The sequence below is a fragment of the Balaenoptera acutorostrata genome, chromosome 4 (genome assembly GCF_949987535.1).
Source record: "Balaenoptera acutorostrata chromosome 4, mBalAcu1.1, whole genome shotgun sequence".
Classification (NCBI taxonomy): Eukaryota; Metazoa; Chordata; class Mammalia; order Artiodactyla; family Balaenopteridae; genus Balaenoptera; species Balaenoptera acutorostrata.
The window spans coordinates 13,206,545-13,219,784 of NC_080067.1; the positions used below are offsets into that span (position 1 = coordinate 13,206,545).

Sequence of the window (13,240 nt, forward strand, 5' to 3'; positions counted from 1 at the left end):
AAAAGCATCCTGGTTCCTAAACATACATTAACAACCTTAGCTTTGCCGGATGTAACGCTTCAGAAAATATCTCGGTGGAACATGGGGAGGTTGTAGAGGAGCTTTCAAGTGGTTTAATCCCAAGGGAAGTTGCAGTGCTGTAAAGCCCAACTGAAACTACACACGTTAATGCTGGGCCTTCGGGCAGTAGCTCCATTTTGTTCTTCTCATACGATAAAGAAAGTAATGGGCAGGGCCTCTATCCCTCCAGCTGCAGGCTGTGGGCACCCTCGACTGAACCAAAGGCAGGTAATTGTCACTTAAACCTGGGACAGTGTCAGCGATACCAGGTATTACACGAATCAAGGAAATATTGAAGGACTTTGTGTGACAGAAGTTATTATTGACTTTTGGAGATGAAGCAAATAAAATACAATCTGATTTAAAAGTAAGAGTTCCTGTAAGAGTGGGGAAAGTAAGCATAGGTTTAATGCAACATTGTTTGGTCCTTTTGCTGCTGTGGGCCAGGCTGGATCTGGTGGTTGAAGCAGCAGTGACAGACTGAGCCAGCTCGTTATTTTATCACCTTGTAATATTTGCAGGGGGCATTCCTGGCTCTAAACAGTAATGCTCACCTGCTCCCCACTGATTGCTGATGCTTCTGCTTGTTGTTTCTGGCAGGGAGCTTTGTCAACTAAGTCCTGTTCCTCAAAGTGTGGGCCCAGACCAGCAGCATCAGTGTCACCTGGAAGCCCATTAGAAATGCAGAATCTCAGGCCCCACTCTAGTACTACAGAATCAGAAGCTGCATCTTAAACAAGGATCCTCCACGAATCCTTTCTATGCCCATTAAAATTAGAGACACATCTAAATTGTCCTCACCCATGTCCTACTTGCCCACACTGCAGATTTCTGTGCACTGTATTCCCCGCAACAGTCTGCTTCCGACTTTTGTTTCTGCTTTCTCAAGATATATTTGACATGTAATGTTGTGTAAGGTTAAGGTGTACACTAAGAGAATTAAACTAATAGGTCATTAGTCTGTTGTGGCTCTAATGCTGATGCAGCCAACATCAGCAAACCAAAATCTAATCCTGTAAATGCCTCAAGGTTATGGAATTGAAACCTAGGGACAACCGAGCACAAACTGCCAATCAGGCTTGAAGCTGCAGCCAGTCAATGATTTCCTCACTTGGCTTCCACCTTTTCTCTGTAAAGTATCTCCCTGAGATCCTGTCAGTGGAGGCTCCTCACCACTTCTGATTTAACGCCACTCCATTCAAATCTATTTTTGCTCAATAAACTCTTAAATTGTTCAATATGCCTCAGTTTATCTTTTACCATGTACAAGGTGATGATTTGATACAGGTACATCATGATTTGATACACTTACCACAATAAGGTTAGTGAGCGCATGGTCACCTCATAGTTACTGTAAAATACAGAACACGTCACAGAATTGCACGTCATCCTTAGGAAGGGGCCATGCTGCCCTCCTCTGTGTGGGTCCAGTTTCAGCACATGTCCTCCCAGAGGGAACACCCGACCTCCAGCTAAGCCCATTTCCTGTTCTCTTAATTCTCTACCTGTCACACGAATTCTTCACTGGCCTTCACTCTAATGTTCCCCCTCTCTCCTCCCATTAGATCAAATAATAAGGTGGGAAGGAAGAAAGGAAGGAAGGGAGGGAAGGAGGGAGGGAAGTGAGGAACGTGGAGGGAAGGAAGGGAAGGAGACGGAAGGATGGAAGAAAAGAAGAAAGGCAGGAAGGAGGGAAGGAAGACAGAGTGAGAAGGGCGTAGGGAAGGAGGGAGGGAGACCCAGTTTTCATGGCTCCATGTGTTGCAGGAGCTCATGAGCTCTGTTTCAAATACACCCACGCAAATATATCCCATCCCCTATTTCCATTTTAAAATGAAGCAGTGGCTTCATACAGTGTTCAAGACAGTGTTCATTGGTGTGACAATTTGGAGGGCACCTTGCCAAAGTTTATTCAAGTTCTTAAAGTGAACATTCTCTTTGATCCAGCAATTTCAGAATTTATCCCACAAATGTACTTGCATAAATGCACAGAAATGTTTGTCAAAAGTATCTATCACAGGGGCTTCCCTGGTGGCACAGTGGTTGAAAATCTGCCTGCCAATGCAGGGGACACGGGTTCGAGCCCTGGTCTGGGAAGATCCCACACACCACGGAGCAACTGGGCCCGTGAGCCACAACTACTGAGCCTGCGCGTCTGGAGCCTGTGCTCCACAACAAGAGAGGCAGCGGTAGTGAGAGGCCAGCACACCACGATGAAGAGTGGCCCCCACTCACTGCAACTAGAGAAAGCCCTCACACAGAAACGAAGACCCAACACAGCGAAAAATAAATAAATAAATAAATTAATTAATTAATTAATTAAATAAACAAGCCCAGGTATATTTCTAAAAAAAAAAAGTATCTATCACAGGATTATTTAATAGCAAAAAGCTATAAACAGCTGAAAGTATCGATACAAGTTGTTTTGAAAAATCAATGCATGTCTCTCCAATGGAATAATATCCTGGCACGAAAATGAACTGAGGAAGGTTTGCATGTGCTTCTGTGGTGAGCTGTCTAGATTATGCTGTTACCTGAGAAAAAGAAGGCACCAGACAATATGCATATTACCCCATCCATGTTACTTTTAGTGTGTGTGTACATGTGTACATTTATAAAACATAGTTACTAACTTACTGTATTTGTATCCAATGGAATTCTACAGCCATTACAAACATTACTTTGGCAGAATTTTGAATACTTGGGACATCTTTGTGATGTGATGCTAAGTTTAAAAAAAAAAAGCAGGACATTAGTGTCATGGTTTTTCTCCCCCTCCTTACTTGAGCATTTTCCAATGTTATTAAATATTCCCAAAAATATCATTTATTTGTCTATAATATTATATCCTACTCTTGGGTTTTTAAGTTGTTTTCAATTTTTCCAACTCATATATAATTTTTTTTAAAATATTTATTTATTTATTTATTTATTTATGGCTGTGTTGGGTCTTCGTTTCTGTGCGAGGGCTCTCTCTAGTTGTGGCAAGCGGGGGCCACTCCTCATCGCGGTGCGCGGGCCTCTCACCATCGCGGCCTCTCTTCTTGTGGAGCACAGGCTCCAGACGCGCAGGCTCAGCAATTGTGGCTCACGGGCCCAGTTGCTCCGCGGCATGTGGGATCCTCCCAGACCAGGGCTCGAACCCGTGTCCCCTGCACTGGCAGGCGGACTCTCAACCACTGCGCCACCAGGGAAGCCCTCATATATAATTTTGACAAACTTATTTTTAACCTAACGTTGTTTTGAATTTCAGGCTCTCTCCTAAGATAAATGTCTTGTAATTACTGGTTCATAGGGTATGAGATTTTATTATAATTATTTGTTCATAGGATGTGACCCTTGATATTTATTGCCAACTTGGTTTCTGTAATCCACAAAGATTTTTAATGTAATATTTTCAATTTTTGTTAATGTGATTAGTTATTAAAAGTCATCATTTGTTCCACAAATTTTAAAATTTGGCATAAAACAGTTATTGATGCCTACTGTGTGCCAAGCTGCCTTGAAGCCACTGGGCACATCATCACGAATAAGACGTCTCCACCTTCAACTCAAAGTGTGATCCCAGGACAGCACACATAATTAGAATGTGATGCAATTTGGCCAATCATAGAATTATGCCCAGCGTGCCATGGAACACAGCAGGCCTATAGTGTAACTGTGACAATTAACCAAGAAAGGGATGAGATTCTTACACTTCACTTTGATGCTTCTTCTCTCACGTTCCAGCTAAAGACTGATACTAACATAATGAGGGGGGAGTTTTCTTTTCATACTCCTGTCAGAGTTCAAGTGTTAACTACACCTGACATAAAAAGGAAGTAGAAAAGAAACTTACCTTAGTTTGTGTGTCAACTATCTATATTTCTGTGTCACCATTTGTATATTTCACAGATGCAGAAGGTTATAAGCCTCCTTCAAGGACACATACATTCATCCTGAATCTGTAACCAAACTTGACCTTCCCACAGCCCACGTCTCCCTGCCTGCTTAGAATAGAAAAGTGGTTGTCTAGTCTTCAAAGCATTTGCCCCAACTTCCAAAAAATATCTCCAAATAAAAGAGACAACCCAGCCTCCACAAATAGCACTGTCAACCCTCTTAATATTTCTTAGGTCAAGAAATTCTTAACTGAAACATTCTAACTAGGTTGACTAAATGAAATTGCCAATATTTGACTTTTTTAACTTGTAAAAGTAGCAATTTCATGTAGTTCAACTAAAACCTGCAATTTAATTCTTCCTGTTTCTTCCCCAGACTACCCATATATTAGAACTAATTGAAACTTCATTTCACACCGAATGATTTTCTGCAGTATCTGCCCCAGATACAATGAAAAGGTGGGAAAATTATTAACACAGGTTTATGCTTGGTTTTCACTCATTAGTCAGATGATCAGTAAGATAAAATTAGAATACAGTATTTCTTAAATTGAAGGGAAAGAGGTTTCCTGCTTATTTAAGCAGAGAGACTTCTAGCTGATGCAGAATTAAGAGTCAGGGGCAAACATGGGCAAGCAAACCCAGCAAACTGCCAAACAAACTATAATTCATAATCTCCAACCCAAACAAGTTTGGTGTCCTCCTCTTAAGACAAACACGATGCTGAGAGTGTGTTATGAATCCAAGATTATTACTAATGCAAAGCTGTGCATCAGAGATTTAGGGAGAAGGAAAGAGGAGAGAGAGAGAGAGAGAGAGAGAGAAAGAGCACACGCTTCAGCCCCAAATTCATGAGGGCCCCTTTTCTATTACTCATATCAGATTTAAATTCATATTGTAAAAAATTAAGTTTAGTAATTCTGTAGAGGGTGCTGGTATGGGAAGTGATGGCTTGGAGCTTGGAAAGCTGGTCTGATCCCATAAAAGCATCAGAATTTTCTTCAAAAGCTATTTCATAGCTTGAAATGCTTTTTGGAGTCCTGCTATTCAAAGTGTAATCCACAGCTCCAGCCAGTGTTTCTCAGACTCTAAAGTGCATACGAATCACTTGGAGTCTTGTTAAATGGAGATTCTGATCCAGCGGGTCTGGGTGGGGCCTGAGAGCCTGCATTTCCAACCAGCTCCTGTGAAGGGTGATGCTGTGGGCAGGATCGTGCTTTGAGTAGCATGGGTAAAACACCCTTCTGACGGCCTTTGTTCCTCTTTCTAAACTGGTGATCTTGTCCTGCAGGTCACATACTGAACACTGAAGTCAAGAGGCCCCCCTCAGTGACCTTGCTCTCTCCTCATTCAAATCTTCCTGCCTGTTAAATGGGGCGAACAAACCTAGTGGAGGGGAGAATCTTAGACTTTCCTGGTAGGAGGAAATTTGGAGATTATCCTAATCCAACCCTTTCCCCTCCACCTCCCCAGCCCATCTGTACCCTAAAGCCAGAGCCTGAGATCTTGCCTACAGGGTTTGCAGCTCTCAGCCCATCCCATCAGATGTGGGAGAGCTCTGCAGGATAAGGGTCTCTTGAAGATATTTTCAAATAAGTGGAAGTAACTTAAAAAAACCATTGCTCAAAATTTCTCACAAACCTCACCTTAATGAGGGGTCTCCTCCTTTGGTGTTAGGAAAGAAGACAAGAAACACAGTGTTTCCAGGGGGGAGGCGGTAGGGGATTCCCTCCTGCCTGGCCCTCTTTCCACAGCAGTAAAAGCACAGCTCAATCTTGATCTGCCCCCACCTGTCAAGAGCAGGTGTCAACCTCAGTTATTGTTTTGCAAATTCATTTCAGTCCTTTAATGATACTCAGCAGAGAATGAGGTAGTGCTTCCCTTATCTCCGCTGTTTTTCCTGAGGCCTGTGCCTCATGGGCTTTCCCAGCCTCTATCTCCTCCCTCCCTCCCTCTCACTCTGGAATGCATGTCTCATAAAATGTACTGTGATAAACCTATCTGCAGTCATCAAGGGAGAGGTATAATAAAGGCAATGGGTGAACATGTTTGAAATACGAAGTGACGAAAATCATTTTTTATTTATGGAGAAACATTTTAATTTGGGTCATAAAATCAAATGTAACTATGCCTAGGGAGTCAGGACTAAAAAGGAATGTTCTCATTTAAAGAGTCTTCTCTCTTGTGTCCTTTGTAGTTGCTGTAACACCGTTTTTAAGCCCAACAGGTCCTCTTGTCATTAAGGTCCTCAGTGACAGTTTAGCCAGTAAATTTCACATCACATGTGGGTGGCCATATAATTTATTGTCTAAACCAGGACCCTTTTGACAATGGAACGGGCACCATTGGTGATAATGTTTCTGTGTCAGGCAGGCACTGAGACCATCTCAGGTTAACCAAGAGGTTCTGGAGGTTGAATTAATCACCAGTGCCTAGAGATTTAATCAACCATGCAGTGTAGTGAAGCCACCATTAAAATCCAAAAGGAGGGGTTTCAGAGAACTTCCAGGTTGGTGAAGCAGAATGCCTCCCTGTGCCACTGTGCTGGGCTCCAAACTCCAAGAGGACTGAAGTTTCTTTGTTCTCTATCTCACCCTATGTAGCTCTTCATCTGGGTGTTGGTTCCTGTGCTTTAATATCCTTGGTAATAAACCACTCATCTGCTGTGTGTCTGACAGGGTCTTGGTGCTCTGGTCAGGTGTCAGGCCTGAGCCTCTGAGGTGGGAGAGCCAAGTTCAGGACATTCATCCACCAGAGACCTCCCGGCCCCATGTAATGTCAATTGGTGAGAGCTCTCCCAGAGATCTCCGCCTCAACACTAACACCGAGCTCCATTCAACAACCAGAAATCTACAGTGCTGGACACCCTATGCCAAACAACTAGCAAGACAGGGACACAACCCCACCCATTAGCAGAGAGGCTGCCTAAAATCATACTAAGTTCACAGACACCCCAAAACACACCACTGGACGCAGCCCTGCCCACCAGAAACACCAGATCCTGCCCCATCCACCAGAACACAGGCACCAGTCCCCTCCACCAGGAAGCCTACACAACACACTGAACCAACCTTACACACTGGGGGCAGACACCAAAAACAACGGGAACTACGAACCTGCAGCCTGCAAAAAGGAGACCCCAAACACAGTAAGGTAAGCAAAATGGGAAGACAGAGAAGCACACAGCAGATGACGGACCAAGGTAAAAACCCATCAGGCCTAACAAATGAAGAGGAAATAGGCAGTTTACCTGAAAAAGAATTCAGAGTAATGATAGTAAAGATGATCCAAAATCTTGGAAACAGAATGGAGAAAATACAAGAAACGTTTAACAAGGACCTAGAAGAACTAAAGAGCAAACAAACAATGATGAACAACACAATAAATGAAATTAAAAATTCTCTAGAAGGGATCAATAGCAGAATAACTGAGGCAGAAGAATGGATAAGTGACCTGGAAGATAAAATAGTGGAAATAACTACTGCAGAGCAGAATAAAGAAAAAAGAATGAAAACAATTGAGGACAGTCTCGGAGACCACTGGGACAACATTAAACACACCAACATTCAAATTTTAGGGGTCCCAGAAGAAGAAGAGAAAAAGAAAGGGTCAGAGAAAATATTTGAAGAGATTACAGTTGCAAATTTCCCTAACATGGGAAAGGAAATAGTCAATCAAGTCCAGGAAGCACAGAGAGTCCCATACAGGATAAATCCAAGGAGAAACATGCCAAGACACATATTAATCAAACTATCAAAAATTAAATACAAAGAAAAAATATTAAAAGCAGCAAGGTAAAGCAACAAATAACATACAAGGCAATCCTCATAAGGTTAAGAGCTGATCTTTCAAGCAGCAATTCTGCAAGCCAGTAGGGAGTGGCAGGACATATTTAAAGTGATGAAAGGGAAAAACCTACAACCAAGATTACTGTACCCAGCAAGGATCTCATTCAGATTTGACAGAGAAATTAAAACCTTTTCAGGTTAACCAAGACACGGTCCTCCTAATTATGGGCAGTTTGTACTCTGGGACCCAGTGACATTCTGGCATTTAGACATGAAGTTGTCCAAGAAAAATTGCACCAGACAGAAATCAAACAGGCAAGGAAGAGTTTACTCAAGACTATTGCAATAAGGGAGAGAGATTAACCTCCATGCTGAATACAACACAGGCAGCTGGGGATGTGTAGCCAGTGGGCAGGGAGGGGTCAGTGGATGGAAGATTACTAAGGGAATTGGTTAGGTATGAAGGGCATGGGAATACTTGCTGAGCTGGGCCCAGTGGGACAGAGACTGCAGCCGAGGAGGAGGCCTTGTTGAGGAGAGGATGGACTCAGAGGAGCCTGACTAAAGTTTAGTCAAAGAGGGAATTCTTACGGAATCTCATCAAATGACAGGAAGCTTTTAAAATTCATTCTTCCCCAAGGAAACCCATAGTTTCCCAACTGTAATAACTCACTCTTGCTCTGAGAAATTCTTCCAAACATATTTATGTTCTAATTTCTTTTCCTTTATGATTTTATTTCCCTTTGCAAATCCAATTATTCTTGTGTTTGATTAGAAAATCTATTTTATCTTCTGATGTTTGCTTCGATTCCAGCAAAGCTAGGGTGAAATTGACTTTTCAAAAATTAAGAATGTGGTTTGAATTGACCAAGGGAAGCACAGTCATAATTCAGCCAGGAAGGACTTATGAGTGGTCCACGTCTCATGGTGCATTGTTTAGTGGGTCTTAGTGAACAGAAGAAAAAGCAAGGGATTTATTTATATTATATTTATTTCACACGTATGTCCATCATGATGGAGACCAGTATAGGATCCACTCTGAAGCCCAGTGCTCACCACTGGGGAGGCCCCTTCCCCATCCTGGAATCACTTTCCTCGTCTATAAAATGAAGGTGTTCGATTAGATGACTCCTTGGTACTTTGCAGGGCTTTTCAAAAGTTCCATAATTCTGATTTTTAAATCAGTCTATCCCTCTGTGGATTGCATCTTCTTATAAAATATACACCTTGGGGCCATTATAAAGGATCAAATATGAGTGATGGTAAATCACTCTGAAAATAATGACTTTATGTAGGAACTGTGTCTGAAAAGCTTGGTTTTCCATGCATGTGTATATTTTGTAGTTTAAGGTATAATGAATCCAAGGAGGGTATGCAAGAATGTTCCCAGCAAATGTAAAATAGATAGCTAGTGGGAAGCAGCTGCACAGCACGGACATCACTTCGGTGCTTTGTGACCACCTAGAGGGGTGGGATAGGGAAGGTGCGAGGGAGACGCAAGAGGGAGGAGATATGGGGATATATGTATATGTATAGTTGATTCGCTTTGTTATAAAGTAGAAACTAACACACCATTGTAAAGCAATTATACTCCAATAAAGATGTTAAAAAAAAAAAAAAAAGAATGTTCCCAGCAGCTTTGTTAGTAAAAGTGATAGTGAGGTGGGGAAGGGGTAGAAACAATGTGAAAGGTACTTCATCAGGAGAACAAATGCAGAATAGTGCTGGAATGACACACAGATAATCAGTGAGCTCCAGCATCAAAGGGGATAAATATCAACAATTTTGATCAAAAAAGGCAAGAAAAAAACCAAGTATGATATCACTTAAAGTGTAAAAGCACACTGAACGGTGCTACTTGTTTTGAGGGTTACATACTTACATATATAATAAAAGTATTTTTTAAATGCTTGGTGATGATAAAACACCAGATTCAGAATAGTGGGGATTGGGAAGGGGTTATAATTAGGGAGGGAATTCAGAGCTTCAGCTGCATTTGCTAATGCTTGAATCCTTAAACTGGGAGTTGGTTATGTGAGTGTTCATTGTGTTATACTTTATACTTTTTTGTATATCTTAAAATATTTTATGACATCCTTGTAATAAAGTTGGGAGAGTTATGAAAAGCCATGGCATTCATTTGTTTGTAAAGATTAGAAACTGAGTCTCAACAAGTCGCTATAATTTTTTAGTAGAAAAGGTTAACGTGCATTTAAAAGCTCCATGCTACCTGCCCCTCAATTACAATATACCAAACAATCAAAACAAAACAAACAAACAACTTCCAGTGTACACATTGCCAAAAGAACTACTGGTCAGGTACCAGTGTTTTGAGTTGCAACTGCTTATGTTTCTAACTACTATTGTTATTTACTTATAATTTTTGCTGTTCTGAGAAAAGTTTGTGAAAACATGTATATGGGTAGGAGATATAAAATTGAGACTGGATGCCAGATTGATAAATGAACAGTTTACCCTGCAAATAAGCACCAACTCAGCTCTGAGCTTGCAGGCAGCCTAGACAGGAGGAGAAACCCTCTGAGTCAACAGCAGCCAGCTTAGTAGGAGAGTTTTCTTGGTTCGAAAATTTGGGGAAGAATTAATCACAAGGATCCTTACATCAAAGGCACTGAAGCATTTTGAGTGGTGCTCAAATCTGTTGATTTGCCCTTGACAGTAGCTCCTTGTGATTCATCCACTTCACACAGCACCAGAGTGATCTGGTTATAACAGGGCTCAGATCGTGTCAGCTCTTCAGAAGCTCCCCTGCACCCAGGTCAAGGCAGGGCTCCTTACCTCGGCCTCCAAGGTCGCTGCCCCTGCCTGACCATCTGCCCTCTTCTCCTGTCACTCTTCTCCCCTGAGTTAGGCCTCAGCCACCCCAGTCTTCTTCCGTACAGAGCTTCACCTGCCTGGCCCCTTCTTTTTCCCTCAGTTGGGAATGCCCTGCTCCCAGATACTGGCCTGGATGACTCATCCTACCATTCAAGTCTCCATTCAAATGTCGTTCCTACGCCTGCCCCCCAGAGAGGGCTTCCTTAATTACATTGGCAAAGGTAACCTCCCTCCTGGTACCATCCCTAGGCCCTGGGCCTGGCTGTCGAGGGCGCCACTGTGGTCATCCTCCAGCCTCAACCCTCCCCATGGAGCAAGGAGCCCATGGGGCCAAGGGGACCTGCATACTCAGGGCCTGTGTCTCCTCTTCTAGACCATGCCCTGGTCACCTGGAACCCCGCAATTCTCTTAGGCCCAAATGACCTAAGCTCATTTCCAGAGTCCGCGGGCCTCTGCCTCAGGGCCCTCCTCCCGGGGGTGGTCTGTGCTGCCAGTTTGCACCCCCCAACGTCGGAGGTGGCCCACAGGGTGGCTGGCTGTCTGCAGAAGGCATCAGTGGCTCTTGGACGTAGGGACTGAGGTGTCAAGTGTGTGCGGAGACCCCTCACTGTGGGAGATGGAGCCAGGCTGGGGAGAGGTGGGGGCAGGGTCGGGATGTACATCTAGGGATGAGGGTCGGGGGGCTGGCACACCCAGCTCTGTCGCATTCCATTGCAGAACTCGGAGGAGTCTGAGAATACTGAAGCTGGCCTTCCAGGTCTCTGTGAAGTTAATTTGTCAGGGTAAGAAGGTAGGTCATATTTTATTTAACAGTTTGTTAGCTTGGTTCATAACTTACAGATATTTAGACATGTGGGACTCCACTGGTCCTCTTGCTGTATCCCCACAAATGTTCGAGGCGGGCCTTGCTTCCTCTGCATTAGGGTCAGTCAAGAAGATGGGGGAGCTGGTTCAAAATGACAGGGCCTGGCGGTCACCAAGCGGCCTGTACCAGACCCCCTAGAAGCACCTTTTCTGCCGCCACCTTGCTGGGGGGCTCAAACCCTATTCTAGGCAGCCCTGCTCTCACTCTTCCATTTCCCTGTTTTACTTTCTTTGCAGCAATGACAAAAATCTGAAATTACCTTATTTGTTTGTTTATTTGTTTAACAGCCATCATCTTCCCACTAAAATATGAGTTCTGTGAAGTCACAGGCTTATGGCTGCTTCTTAGAACTTGGCATGCACTAGGCACTCATTAAAGATCTGCTGAATGAATAAATAATGTAGGGGCAGGTTTGTGCCAGGACCATGCTGGGTACAAGGATGCCTAAGAAAGGCCCTCTGTCCCCAGGGGGCCCCAAGTCCAGTGGGGGAGCAGACCGGAAAACAAAGAAAAGTCCTTTGCTTTCAGTTTTACACTCCTCAAGTGGTTAATTAATCTGGAAACAAAAATGTAAATGTAGCCATTATTGGGGAACTTCTACTGGGCAGAGGAAAGGTTTGCAAAGCAAATCAACCCCAAGGTAAGAGAGAGACTTTCCTGTTAGTCCTCACTAAGGGACAGGGCTAAGGGAGCTTTGATGATGCTGCGGGAACGGGTGGAAACTCATTCCTTCTCCCTGAAGAGAAACTGCTTGTGATTCTTCTAGGAGGGGGGATGGTGTCAAACATTTTCTGCTGCTAAGCTAAAATATTGTTTAGAACAGGAGGTTACAGTGCCCTCGGCTGCTGCTCTCTGCCGTATTTAACTCTCACGGCAGAGGGTGATGGCTGTAGAAGGGCATCGCCTCGGCTGCTCACTCCCTCCATCCTTCTCCGAGGCCTCGCACGTGCGGCTGGGCAGCTGGCTAGGCAGCTCTCCAGATGCCCCGGTGTGCAAGTGTGAAAGAGGACGGCAGGGACACAGCCCCTTCCACACAGAATTATTTTAAGAAAACAATGGACATATATACACTACCAAATGTAAAATAGAGAGCTAGTGGGAAGCAGCCGCACAGCACAGGGAGATCAGCTCTGTTGTGTTTTGTGCCCACCTAGAGGGGTGGGATAGGGAGGGTGGGAGGGAGACGCAAGAGGGAGGGGATATGGGGATATATGTATATGTATAGCTGATTCACTTTGTTATACAGCAGAAACTAACACACCATTGTAAAGCAATTATACTCCAATAAAGATGTTAAAAATTAATTAATTAATTTAAAAAAATTTTAAAAAAACAAAAAACAAAGCTTGTTGCTTTCCACTCAGAGAAATATGAGGTCATTTTTATCCACAGATGATCACGCAGTCCCCATAAAGCCAATCCACTTGAAATAGGATGAAAATAACATAAGAAATACTGAAAAGTACACTTGATCAGAGTTTTATCTTAAAAAACAATTTGGAAAACAAGTAAGAATCACAGAAGTGATCTTACACTTTGCAAAATTAGGTTATAATTTCACTATGTGCTAATTCTTAGAACAAATAATAAGGATGCATATATTTTTATTTTTATCTTTTATTTTAATGTAGTTGATGTACAATATTATGTTAGTCTCAAGTGTACAACATAGTGATTCGACATTTAAATACATTACAAAATGATGGGCCCGATAAGTCTAGTGACCATCTGTCCCCAAATAAAGCTATTAGAGCACCATTGATGATATTCCCTGTGCTGTACAACACCTCCCTGAGACTTTTTAATTTTAT

General features: G+C 43.1%; 1 protein-coding gene and 1 non-coding gene across 2 annotated transcripts in view; one reads left to right on the forward strand and one right to left on the reverse strand.

The window, feature by feature from the left end:
- Positions 1 to 13,240, forward strand: part of NEK11 (NIMA related kinase 11) — a 289,042-nt gene that overhangs the window by 265,010 nt on the left and 10,792 nt on the right.
- Positions 1,415 to 1,519, reverse strand: LOC114238178 (U6 spliceosomal RNA). Its single transcript, XR_003623591.1, has one exon. It is a non-coding gene; the product is annotated as a U6 spliceosomal RNA (small nuclear RNA).